Consider the following 12546-nt stretch of genomic DNA (forward strand, 5'->3'; position numbering starts at 1 on the left):
AATCTGTAACAGAAAAGCTTGTGCAGTTCCACGTCAGTCTGGGAGCCTCCTTTGATCTGAGAGGGTTGTTGGGAGTTATTCTGGAAGCTCTGTGAGCTTTGCATATCAAGTGCTGAGAACTCAGGCTTGTTTTTCTATCATTAAAATGTTTGAGCCCTCGAGTTCTGTGAGGCTGGTGGTTTTGGTTTGGGTTCCCCAAATTAAATCCCCCTTGGAATAGCTAATTTAGCCACTGAGGTGGATCCTGGTTCAGAGCAGTAGGACCAGAAGTGGTAGGAGCAAACAATAATGTTCCAATTCAGTCACCAGTTTCCTTTAGGATTTATTTTACAGCATCTGCAGGAGCTCAGCTCACTCCACACAAGGACCAGACTTCATTCCATGCTGGCACCTGCCTGGGGAAGACAAGGAATATCCTCATCCCCAGCGACTCTGCAGTTCAAGGGACTGGCTGGAGCCTCCCAGCGAGTGGCTTCTGGTGAGAATAATCCCCCTCCTCCATTCTGGGCTTCAAATTGAGACCCAAGCCCAAATTACAGCGACTGTAAAGTGTTTCCTGCAGCTCAGGCTCAGTTGTACCACTCTGCTGTGGTTTAAATTGGGAGCTGGAATGTAAATATTGGCTTTTCCTCCCTGGAACACATGCACTTTGATAGAGCAATTGATTTTTACGGGATAAGAGTTCAACATATTCTCTTAAAAAGGAGTGCAGTGGTTGAATGATTCCCTTTCTCCCATGTGGGAAGGTCTCACAGTAGCAATCCTGGGCTGAGCAGTGTGCTCCAGGGAGCAGAATCCCACCAGGGGCTTTTCCCCAGGGATGAGTGACAGGAAGGCCAATGGAACCGATCCCAACTATCAGCTGCCTGGTGTTCCTGCAGCACAAGTTGCAAATGGTGTCCTCTGTCTCAAACTAATTGTAAAAATCCTCCTTTGGCTTCTCCCTTGGAAAGCCCTGGGTGGAATTTTGAATTTGGGCTGTTTCCCACTCCCTTTCCTGTATCCTCCTTCTAAACGATGCCTCTTCAACTGCTCAAGGTCCTTCACTGTCCTGACATTTCATCGTGGGTTTGTCTCTTCAAAGCATCTCAGTTTTCCTTCTATTGCAAAACTTGGCAGCCAATTTTTGCAGCTTTTCAGTGCAGTAAATTGGCTGTACAAAACGCAGGTGGAATTCCAGCCGTGGAGGAAGCTCCACACAAATAGTTTGGCTATTTAGGGGCCTGATTATCCAGACTGCACTCCCAGAATAGTTGCTACGTACAAATCGGCCCAAATGCTTCCTAAATAGCTGCTTCTGCTCCTCCTAACCTGTTTCACTGTGGAGCCACAGGGAGAAACACCCCCAGGGATGAAAGTGTGCTGGGAACTGAGAGGCAGCACACAGGCCTCTGAATAACAAAAAGACCCTCCCCCCAAAAAAGCATGGAAGGCATGGAACACATTTCTTTAAGACTTAATTGCAACTTACACAAGTACACTAAAACTCTCAAAAAATCAAGACTGTTTGCAAACTTACACCACAATGCCTCTTGGAAAGCTCCACACAAAGATAATAATCCAAATTCTGTTATAGGACACAATTAAAATATACATTTATTTAAATGGCTTGTTTTCATCAAGCAGCTCACCCCAAAAAAGGGTTATTTTATGTCCCCTGGGCATGGATGGAGCCAGTGCTTCACTCAGGGGTTTTAATGGCAAAAAGAGGAAAACTCTTCAGGGCTTTGGGATACTAAGTGATTGTGGGTTTTGTCAGTCTTGGTAGCTGGGGGAAGAAGGGCTGGAAGTGGCTTTGAGGGAAAAACAAAACAAAGAAGATATTAAAAGATATATATATAAAAAAAGGGTTAAAAGGTTTCTTATAAGGCTCTTCTAGGAAAAGACTGGTCCCAAGTTAAATGACAGCCCAGCTTGTGCGTTTAGATCATCCCCAGAAAAACTGAGTGTGCAAGAGGAAATGTTGGAGCAGTGGGAATATGTTTCTTGGGGGTTTACCTCCAAATATACAGAGAAATGGTGGTAAAGAAGTTGGAATTGCCCCAGCTGTGCAGCTGGCTCTGTCCCTGTGTGTGCTGGGAGTGTAAGCCTTGGGGACAAAGTCATCAAAGTGCCACAAACACGAGGGGAGACCCTTCCTGGGACACCCAGCAGGGAAACCAGAGGCTTTAGTGCCTGGAAGTACATTTTCAATAGAGCTATTTTTCAATGTTTATTTTCTGTGGGCCTTATTGTGACAGTCAGCGATGTGAAGGAGCTGATTCCTCCAGCCACATTTATCAGCAGAACAGTCATTAGGGCTCCTGATGGCCAGAGAAGTGTTAAAACCTGCAGAGAACGACTAAATGATCCATTATGTTTTGGCAACTGCAGCCTCATTTCCTACCTGCTGTTCCTTTTGTGGTCACTCTGAAGCAATTATTTCAGATAAAGTGGGAAACAGCCCATTTGTGAGAGTCCATCAAGAAATCATTATCCCACCAGAAGCAATGGACAGCGTGTCAAACAGGATTGGAAGGTATGAATTCAGAAGTGTTTTCCTTGTTTTCTTTAGCCTCTTTTTTTGGGGGAGGGGGAGGAAGGGGCTTGAGGGATGTCACCACATTCTGCAGAGTTTATAAAACACACCCACTGCCTTGGACAGAGCAGGAATTTGCTGTTCCTGCAGTGTCCTGGGAGAGGAAAGAAAAGAGATGTGTCCTGGGGTGATGGTGAAGGGAGACCTTGGGATTTAACTGGGACTGAACACCTTGTGCTTTTGGAAACAGGGACTCCTGGGAGGCCCTTGGAAACAGGATTCTTGTATTTATTCTGCTGACTCAGAAAGTACAAACCTTTGTACCTGCAATAGGGCTTTCTCATACTTGTAGTAAATCTGCTCTTTTAACAGAAGGGAAGACAATGAACCTACATGATCTCTTTGCTTTTATCAAAGGTGTCCTCTAAATTGCTTTACATTGGATACTTGGAGCTGTGCCTTGTTATCAGGTACTGGAAAAGTTTGAAAAGTTTTTTATTTGTGATTTTAAATATGAAGAAACTTAGCCTTTTTTTTTAACATGTCCTCCCTTGCCTTTTAATAATTTTTGTCTTTAATTCAATAAAATGAATGTGTAGTGCCTTCCCATTTCAGTTTTCTCCAAGGAAACTTCCTTTTCCTATGGATATGAGTTAGGTGTGCTCGTAGAAAAGCTGGTTTAAAGGCTGTGATTACTGCTGAGGAAATCCTAAGATTCTAAGCAATGGCTCTGTGCTAATTGACAGACAGTATTTCGGGAGAAAATCCCCTTGTGAGGCTGTTGGGGGACACCAGCATCCCTTGGCTGCAGAGCTCAGTGCAGGCCCTTGTTCAGTCAGGGCTGTTCAGCAATTGCTGATTTAGTGTCTCTGTATTTCAGGAGGAACGTCCCTCGTACGTCACCTCCCTCATAAAGGACTCGGGAAAAACACAATATTATCTCAGGCAAACAAAGGGGTTTTCTCTGCAACTCTGTCACTCCTAAAGGAGCAGGCTGACAGCCCCATCGGTGTACATCCCATAACTCAGCCAGGGGATTCAGGATTGGCTCAGATGGAGTAAAACCCTTCTCCTCCCACCAGTGTCCTTTCCAATTTATGGCTGGGGAGAGGCAGGGAGGGTGTTTGTGTGTGCTGCAAGAAACTACTGCTGGTTATCAGCCCTGTGCTTTTCCCTTTGTTTATCTCAGATGAGCAGTGTTGGGTGTCTGATCCAGACAGATCCAGACAGAGTTGCTGGAATGCTGCACAAAACAGGGCTGTGTTGATAAATACCTATTTTTTTTTTTTTTCCTTCTTGGCGAGTCAGTGTGGTCCAAAGATGGGAGATGGGAAGGATAAACACATGTAGCAGGGTTTAGGGAGCAGGTGGATGGATAATTCCCAGCACAGCCTGTAAGCCCTGTGCCATTTGAACGTGTCATTACAGTAATGGGAGATTGATGGCAGCAATTCTGGCTGAGGTTCTTGCCAAAACCACCCATTGCCTAAATCCAGACTATTGATGCCTCCTCCCCTCCTCGAAGGTGCATTGGGGACGCTGCAAGGAGAAGGGTGTGCAGAGGGGCAGGGGGTGCTGTTAGTGAGGGGTGTAGGGTATTACATGGAAAAGGCCGTGCATTGTAGCACAAAACTTGTGTCTCTGCATGAAAATAAACTCCTTTCATTCCAATTGCACTCTGCAGGTTGGGGCTGGAGTCACTCAGCACTGCTGACACCATTCCCAGCCCTGTGGGAAGGGTCTTTAACTGCCCCCAGCGACCACCAGCAGGATAGAAGGACATGTCCAAGGAGAAAGGCCAGAAGAAGGGAGGTGCAGATGGACAGATAGATGCCCTCAAACGGAGCACAAACAGGGATCTGCTGCTGCTGGTCAGGGAGAGCACCAGGGAAAGGTGAGTTTCACCCATGATAAATAGATGTATTTGATATATAATGGGTATAGAAATGTAAGGATGGATGGGAGTGAGGAGAGACAGACCTAGGAAGGGATGGGTAGAAGAACAGATGGATGGAAAGGACAACATATGGAAGGACAAAAGGATGCATGGGAGGCATCAGTGGAGGGAAGGAAGGTGAGAAAGATACAAAGTGGATGGTATGGAAAGAAGGACAGAAGGGAAGAATGAGTGACAGATGGAAGGAAAGAAGGATGGGCAGAAAGAAGGATAGATAGAAAGATGTATGGTAGGAAATATGGAAGGAAGGAGGGAAGGCTGGAGGAACCAGATGGAAGGACAGAAGGATGGAAATAAGAGTGGCAGAACAGAGGGATGGAAGCACAGCCAACAGGAGGAAGAAAGAGGAGTAGAAGGAGAGGAGGGCAGAATGAAGAATGGAGGAATGGAAAATAGGATGGAAGGGTAGAAAGTGGAATGTATGTACAGACAAAGATGGAAGGCAGAATAGATGGAAGGGCATGGAAGAACAAAAAAAGGGAGGGAGGTCAAATGGTAGCATTGGCAGAAAGAAGGACAGAGATGGAAGAAAGAATGAAGGAAGGATGGAGTGTAGGAAGAAAGGATGGAAGGATAAAAACTGATGTAAGGGCAGATGGAAGATGGGGGTAGAACAGAAGGAACGACAGCAGGACAGAAGCTGTTGGAAGCAGGGAATGGAGGATGGAAAAATAGGAATAGCAAACTGAAAGAAAGGCAGACAATCACCTGTTGTTCCCAGGATTGTCAGCCCTGTGGGTCCTGCCCCTCTCCAGTCTGGTGACAGCAGGGGACACACTTGTTCTTGATGTGATGCTGTGAGGTGACCTGCTGTGGGTGGGCAGGACCAGTAACTGGAACCTTTCTGCACTTCATTTGCAAATGTTCTCCCGCAGTAACAAAGCCACGGCGTTAATGGGAGGTGGTGCAAGTGTTTCAGCACCGTCTGTGTGGTGAGAGAGGCTCTTCCTCCTGCCCACTCCTACACGGAATGGGGTGAGGAGAGAATGAGCCAGAGAAACTCTGCTGTCCTTGGCAGTGCTTACAACCCCTCAAGCGCCCCTGAGAGCTCTCTAGGGCAAGAGAGGACACGTTTGCAAAGGAAAATTTGACTCCTGGATTAAAAAACTTGAATGTGCTTTCTAAATGTTACATTGCAATTCGGCCCGTGCATGGTCTAGTGAGATGGTCTGGTGAGAGCAAGTCTGACCTATTTGCTTCAGCATGAACCTGGCTCTGGAGAGCTGGGCTTAGTTCACAGCTCAGCCACAGGCTAAAAGATTGGACATGACGTGTGCCCTCTTTTCCCTTCTGTAATGAGAAATTATTACCTCAGTTCCTCATCCTGGTGAGAAGAGAGAATTCATTAATTTCCATGTGTTCTCAGACACTCTGATCACAAAGGTCACACATAAATTACAGTATAAAAGTAACTGGCTATTTGAGTGGGTTAGTCTAAGAGTTAACACACCATGAAATATTCATAGGAAAATGAGCAGCTGCCATTAGGTCTGGATTAGTGCCTTGGAGAAGCTAAAGAAATACCCCACAAGCTCCTGCATTTACTGCTTGTGGTTGGTTTATCAGATGCTCTGATGTCAATCCTGATCACAGTTCTCTGTAGTCACAGTAAATCCTCTTTTTCAGCACAGCACATCCAACCCCTGCAGAGATTTTGGTCCATCCAGGAAACCCCTCCAGCAACAGCGTTGTGGGAGTTGCCTCCACACAGGTGTTCAGGCAGATCCATCCCCTGGCAAACAGCACCAACAACTCAGACTGAAGTCAGGACCAAAAGGTAAATCTACTTTGCTCCTTGCTGTCTCTGCTTTATTTACATTTTATACTTCAGCAATTTCTGTGACTGGGTCAAATCAAAATGTGAAGCAGCATGAAATGTGTCCAAACATGGAGCAGAATTATCTCCATTTCCATTTCAGGTACCACAGAGAGGAAAGTGCCTCATTAAAGAATGTATTTTAAACTTTTTTTTATCCCAACAATGTTTTATATAGGAGTCACTGTATATTTTGTTGGGGTGTTTTTTCTTTTTTTTTTTGCTCCCACTTAAAGCCAGTTAAGTCTGTAACTTGACTTCATTGTCATTCTTTGTGATTTTTAACATCTTGCAATTTTATTTCCTCTCATGGGATTGCAGAGCAATTCCATTTTTATTAAAAAGAAAATCTTTGAAGATATCATGCAAAGATTGAAATGATGGATGGGAAAAGCTAAACAACCCAACACTTTCCATTTTTAAAGCCTCGTGAGCTTTTGATGCTTCAGTCACGATGATTTAATGCTTGGAAGCAGAGGGGCTGATGAAAACATCAGCCCAGAGCCCAGTCCCAGGGATTGCTGTATCCCAAACACCAAAACAAAGTACTTTTCTACCTACTTTTTAAATTGCTTTTGGTCTATTTTGGGGTAGGGAGGTATTTTTAACCAAAGCTCTTCTGCTGTAACTATTCAAATGACACAATTTAACAACCATCCCAGTTCCCAAGGGAGGAGACAGTGACTGCACAGGAAACAGGAATTCTCTCCCTCCAAAGCATTCCAGTCTCCAGTAAGTACCTGCTCCCACTTACAAGTAAAATTCTCAGGGATACACAGACCACACACTAGAAGTTGCCAAGGAAACCAGATTCACTTCTGATGCTACATGTTGATTATTGCAATCTCCTTATTTTTCTCCACCCACATACACCTTAAAATCAGTATTGTCCTTCTTGGTCTGATGACCACGATGGCATTGCCACTGAGGACATGACACTGGCCTTGCTCTCTGAATCTGGGCTGGAGCCTCTCAATTTTAAAGCAAGGCACCAAAATTATTTTGGCAGTAGGTTACTTCAAATTGCCTTTTGCCCACACTGGTAGTCAAAATATTCCATGACAGATCCAGCTGAAGTGCACAAATACATTTCCTGATTGGGCTTGTGCTGTGAAACTGGAATCAGGCAAGGAAAAAAACTTAAAGTGATTAATTCCCTTTTGTTGTTTTCTTGATTCCTGAGTCTCAGCATATCCAGCAGTGGCCTTGAAATTCAGTGGGGGTGATTATTGACCTCAGGAAAGCTGGGATAAAAACTGCATTTTGGGGAGGTCCCCAACTCCCTGGTTAAAGTCAGCTGGAGCTGGATTGTATTGTCCCAGAGCAGTCAGTCTGCAGTAGCTGGAATGGCAGCTCATGGCTTTGGGTAGGCCTCCAGGCTGCCCAAATTACAACCACTCCATTGTTTATATATGGACAGCTATGGGGTTTGGAGAGTATTTTAAAAAGAGTTCCAGATTTTGATCTTACTCCTGATTTCCCCTCTACTTTGGTCACAGTTGTGTGCAGCATTTGCAGAGATGCTCAAAGCCATGACCTTGGAGCGAGAGCCAAATGAGCCAGCACAGCTCAGAGTGATTATTTTCCCATCAGTGTCACTGTCAGAGTAGTTTTGTTGATCTCTGGCTGTGTTTCTGTTTCTCCACCGGTTTTCCAAATGCTACAAGAGATGTAGCACGTGGCAGGATGGTGGAGGAAATGAAATTAATAGCAAATGAAAATCACGAGCCCTTTTACCCCCCTGCATTTATCTGAACTGCAGTTTTGAGAGGGTTTTACCAGACCAAGCCACAGACTAGGTTCTTCCCAAGCCATGGGATGGCTGAGATGGATCATGGCCTCTGTAGGGATCATCTCCAGCCTGGGGCTGCTCTTAATGAAGAACAATTAACCAGGGTCTGGCAAAACCCCAAGGCCAACCCTCTTTCCCTGAGAGAGCCGGAGTGTGTGTAACCAGCTCCAAACCCCGCAGAGGCTCAGGAATGCTCCCAGGAATGCTCCCAGGAATGCTCCCCAGCCTGTCCCAGTTGTCCCTTTCCCTGGTTGTGCACACAGTCAGGAGCAGCAGCAGGGCTGGGCAGGTCGTTTGGCTGCTGAAGGGTCCTGGCAGCTGCAGAGCTCCACGAGGACCGGGAAAGGGGAAAGGCAGCGTGGACTCAAGTGGAGGGTTCTGTGGAACGGAGCGGTTTGATGGGATTGGAAGTGGTTTAAAGATTGGATATTGGCAGGGGTTCGTTACACACTCACAGGTCAATTAACCAGCTGGACAGACACGGGGGGCAGGACAGAAATTATGCTGTGTTTTTCCTGCTGCTGTTTAATTCCAGCTGCAGTGATTGGAGCTGACTAATTCCAACCTGCAAAAGTAACATTTTTTTAAACTGGTTTTGTACAGCCACTTACATCAAATTTCTTGCTTCCATACACACTGATGACCCTCACAAGAGACTGATTAGCATGGGAAGAAAAATAAGCAGTGACAAAATTAAATCCTTCTTTCAGGGACTTTCCCCTCCTGAAGTTCCCTGGTCCCCTTTAGGAATTCAGGAGTTTCATCCCAAGCAAAGAACCTGCACAAAAAGCTTTATTTAAACTCCTAGGAAAATTAATCCATAACCTCCATCTGTCACCTCTCCAACAGCCTTCCAGAAAATGTTGGAAAGCATATCTACACATTTCCTTCAAAACTGAAACCTAATGGTCGAGTAAAAAAAGGAAAAGAGGAGATTTTGCAAACAAAGAACATCTTTGTTGGTTGACAGCACTAAATGTAACTTGTCACCAGAGCTGAAATGTTGCATTAATAGCTCTTTTGTGAAAACACTGAGCTGAGTGTTATAAATATTGATGGGAGACCCTGGGCTTTGGAAGTGTGTGACAGATGGAAACTTTTCAGGGGAACACAAAATGGTCTTCGATGTTTCTCCCCCTTGAAATTCAAATATCCACGTTAAATTCAAAGCCATTATTAGATGTATCAGCAGATAAATGATGATGCAGCAGGTAGAGCAGGGGAAAACATCCTTACCTAGGTGTGAGAGCCACTGCTGTCAGCATCCCTAAGGAACAGATCCCAGGGAGAGACCTCCAAAGGAGCCAGAGTGTTAATGGCTGTTGTAGTGAATTTGGGCTATTTTATTTTTTGGAATGCAAAGCCTTGCTGCTCCCAGGGCCAGCCTGGTTGCCATGGTTACTTGTGACTCCCTCCCTCGACCTGAGGAGCCAGACTATGCTTTTTCCTCTGCACTGGATGTGTCCACATGGACATTCCCAGGAAAAACAGGAGCTGCGGGGCTGAATCAGCCCGCAACACACAGTAGGTGTTTTCAGGGAAAAGGAGGAAACAGAATTCCTGATACTCCATAGAAACACAGAACTCTATCACTTCACCCTCTCCAGCCTTTCAAAGTTGCTCAAAATCTCCTTCTACTCAGCACAATTGAATTCTTTTGAGGGAGGTGAGGCTGGACAGGCTTGCCTTGATGTCAGCACTGAAACCTCCCTCACTGCCCTGCTCGGGCACCTGGAATTGGCCCATTCCAGCTCTGGAGCAACAGGGAAATAGGGTTGTTGGAAAGCCAGGCATGTGCCACAGGAGGAGGCAATTCAGTCCAGGACAGAGGGAGCTAAAAAGGGAACACAGACCCCCAAACAGCACCAGCTGCTGCCCCGAAGGGGAAAAATGAAAATAAATCAATAAAATGAGCTTTAGATACTCTGTGAAGCACTGGGGGATTTCAACACCCCAACGTGCAGGGGCTGCACTAAGACACAGGGAGGGATGTCCTTCGTGGAACTAAGAAAGGAAAAGCCAACTAACCCAGGGAAGCAAATGTGAGACTTAAATTGACAGGAAATCCTCCAAAACCAATGAGCAGTTTGGAGCTGCCCCCCTGCACTGAGTCTGAAGGTCACAAGCAATTTTAGACTGTGATTTTAATCTTTTAGACCGTGCTTTTAGTAAGCTCTAGCCTATAATTTGGCAAAGGTTGCACACACTGTTTTGAAAAGGTATAAAGCACAATGATGGAAAATTCAGGTGCCATTTCACATCTTGAGGGAAATGTTTTTCAAGTACTGGGAGGCAAAATCCAACCCCAGTACAGAAAGGGAAAATTTGGGGTTTTATCTTCTCTATGGGACTTATGAAATGTTTATTGTCTAGATTGTGTGAGTTTGTCTAAGAATCTGCTATTAGACACATGTCAAAAAACCCAGCATTTAAAGAACAGCAGCTGTAAAGAACAAGACACTCCAGGTCCAGAAAAACATGAGTGTTCTGAAGTTTATCTTCAGGCAAAGCTGTTGAAATACAAATTCAGGCCTTAACACCCAGACCCTGTTCTCCAAGACAAAAGATCTGAATTTTTAGTTGACATGTACTTTAAAGAAGAATTTGACTGCAAAGATATAACAGATACAGAGGGGAAAATGCCAGAAAACAAACTCCTTGACCTACTTCCATAACAGAGAACACAGTATGCAGTATTTAAAAATCACAGGAATACTCCAAGGAGGATTTTTACCTGCAACAGTTCCCAATCCAGGTATTGAGCTGGGTGCCTTAATCTTGGAGGTGTTGGATTGTACATTTCTGTGGGATTCGCATAAAAAAAGATCAATATATTTTATTTGGATAAAAGCCATGTCACTGTAGGACTGTTCAAGTCCTCCCACAGTTCAAAAATTAACCCTGAAACACTCCTACAAGGGTGTAAAAAGTGGGGCTGAGAGCCCCATTCAGGAACCTGCTGGAGCCTCCTCAGCTCCGACATTTCTGGCTCCAGACCCCACAGATCCTCGTGGATCCTGCAAACTTCTCCTTCAGCTCTGATTTATAGGCTGAGGAAATCCATGCAAAACGGAGCAGTAAAAGAAATTTGTGGGCTAATTTACTGCCTCAGTTTAGGTTAAGGTTTTAATAGTTATTTGCCTTTCTATTTTAGATAAAGATTTGTGAGGAGCCAATTACCCGAGGCAGCTCGAGTGGCTGTGACAGCTGAATTCAAGGCATGAGCTCCCCTTAGGAAGCACTGCCTGATTTTCTGATAGCAAGTGCTGCAGTTAAATACAGAGGCCAGAGCCTACATCTTAAAATGACGAAGATAATTCACATGGAACACGGCTTTTGAGGATAAAAGCTTCCCAACAGAAGATAGAGAGAGAGAGAGAGATCATTACTGTATATTTATATAAGGCAGAGGTTTTTTGTGGGCTCTGTTGAAGCTGAGCCAATTTACACCAGCTGAAAACCCATCTCTAAAGAGTTCATTAAACCTCTGTCTCCCTGGCCCATTGCTCCAGGATTGGAACATTTGTTCCTCTGAAAGATTTATTATTCCCCTAACTCAAAATGGTACCTGGGATTTTAAGGCTGGGTGTGAAATGTTGATGGTTCCTCTAGTTTCCCCCACATCATATAGCCTGGGAAATTAAATATCAAATGTTTGTGTAGCTGGAATGTGGGTAGGAAAAAAGGGACCTGAAACTCAAACTGGAGGGTTTTAACTCCCCAGCCCCGTTTGGGGTTTGGGCTCTGGGCTCCGCTGCCCCTCAGAGCAAAGGGCCTTTTATTGCTGCCAGCTTGGGGTTTTGGGCTAAACTCAGGAAAGTCAGATGAATAATTTACACTGAGTTTTGATTGATTTTGTGTCTCTTTTGGTTTGCCAGGGAGCAAGGAACCAATTGCAGTCCCTCATTAGAAATCACTTCTACTTAATTCCTGCAACTGCTTTGGGAGCAACTCCAATTCCGGAGGCTGGATCTCCACCTAAGCCCTGTCATCAGATGCTCCAGTCACGGGATGCACTTCCAGCTGGGTGAGCATAACTCTGCTTTTTCCTTGGGGCTGCTGCTCCAGCAGTTATGGACCAGGAGGAGATTGTCTAAATAATCTGCAACACTCAAACATCTGTTGCTTTTAGGGCACTGATGGAAACGGGTTTAGTGTTGCAATGTAAGAGCCTTCCCACAGCACCCAGAAAAGGGACAAGAGCCCTGAAAAGGGACAGGAATGTCCTCATTTTTAGTCACTGCCTTTCTCCAGCCCCACCTTGCCCAGTGCCCTACACTGTCCTGTGTGTGTCCTGCCAGCTGCAGGAGCTCCAGGAAACAAAAGCTTTAAAATAATGGAGAATTAAAGCATCAGGCACTTTACACGCTCACAGATATTAAAATTAGACCTCCAGCATATGTGGCTGATGGCATGGAAATTCCCAGGAGATCCACTGAAATCAGCCCCAATTATTGTGCGTG

The 12546-nt window shown here is 45.1% G+C and overlaps 1 long non-coding RNA gene across 1 annotated transcript; it reads left to right on the forward strand.

Annotated features, from left to right (window-relative positions):
• Window positions 1-4314: 4314 nt before the first annotated feature.
• Window positions 4315-12055, forward strand: LOC127473371 (uncharacterized). Its single transcript, XR_007905399.1, has 3 exons — window positions 4315-4412; window positions 6102-6252; window positions 11962-12055. It is a non-coding gene; the product is annotated as an uncharacterized LOC127473371 (long non-coding RNA).
• Window positions 12056-12546: the final 491 nt, after the last annotated feature.

The sequence above is a fragment of the Manacus candei genome, unplaced genomic scaffold, assembly GCF_025592945.1.
Source record: "Manacus candei isolate 608988 ecotype Guabito, Panama unplaced genomic scaffold, ASM2559294v1 h1tg000035l, whole genome shotgun sequence".
Lineage (NCBI taxonomy): Eukaryota > Metazoa > Chordata > Aves > Passeriformes > Pipridae > Manacus > Manacus candei.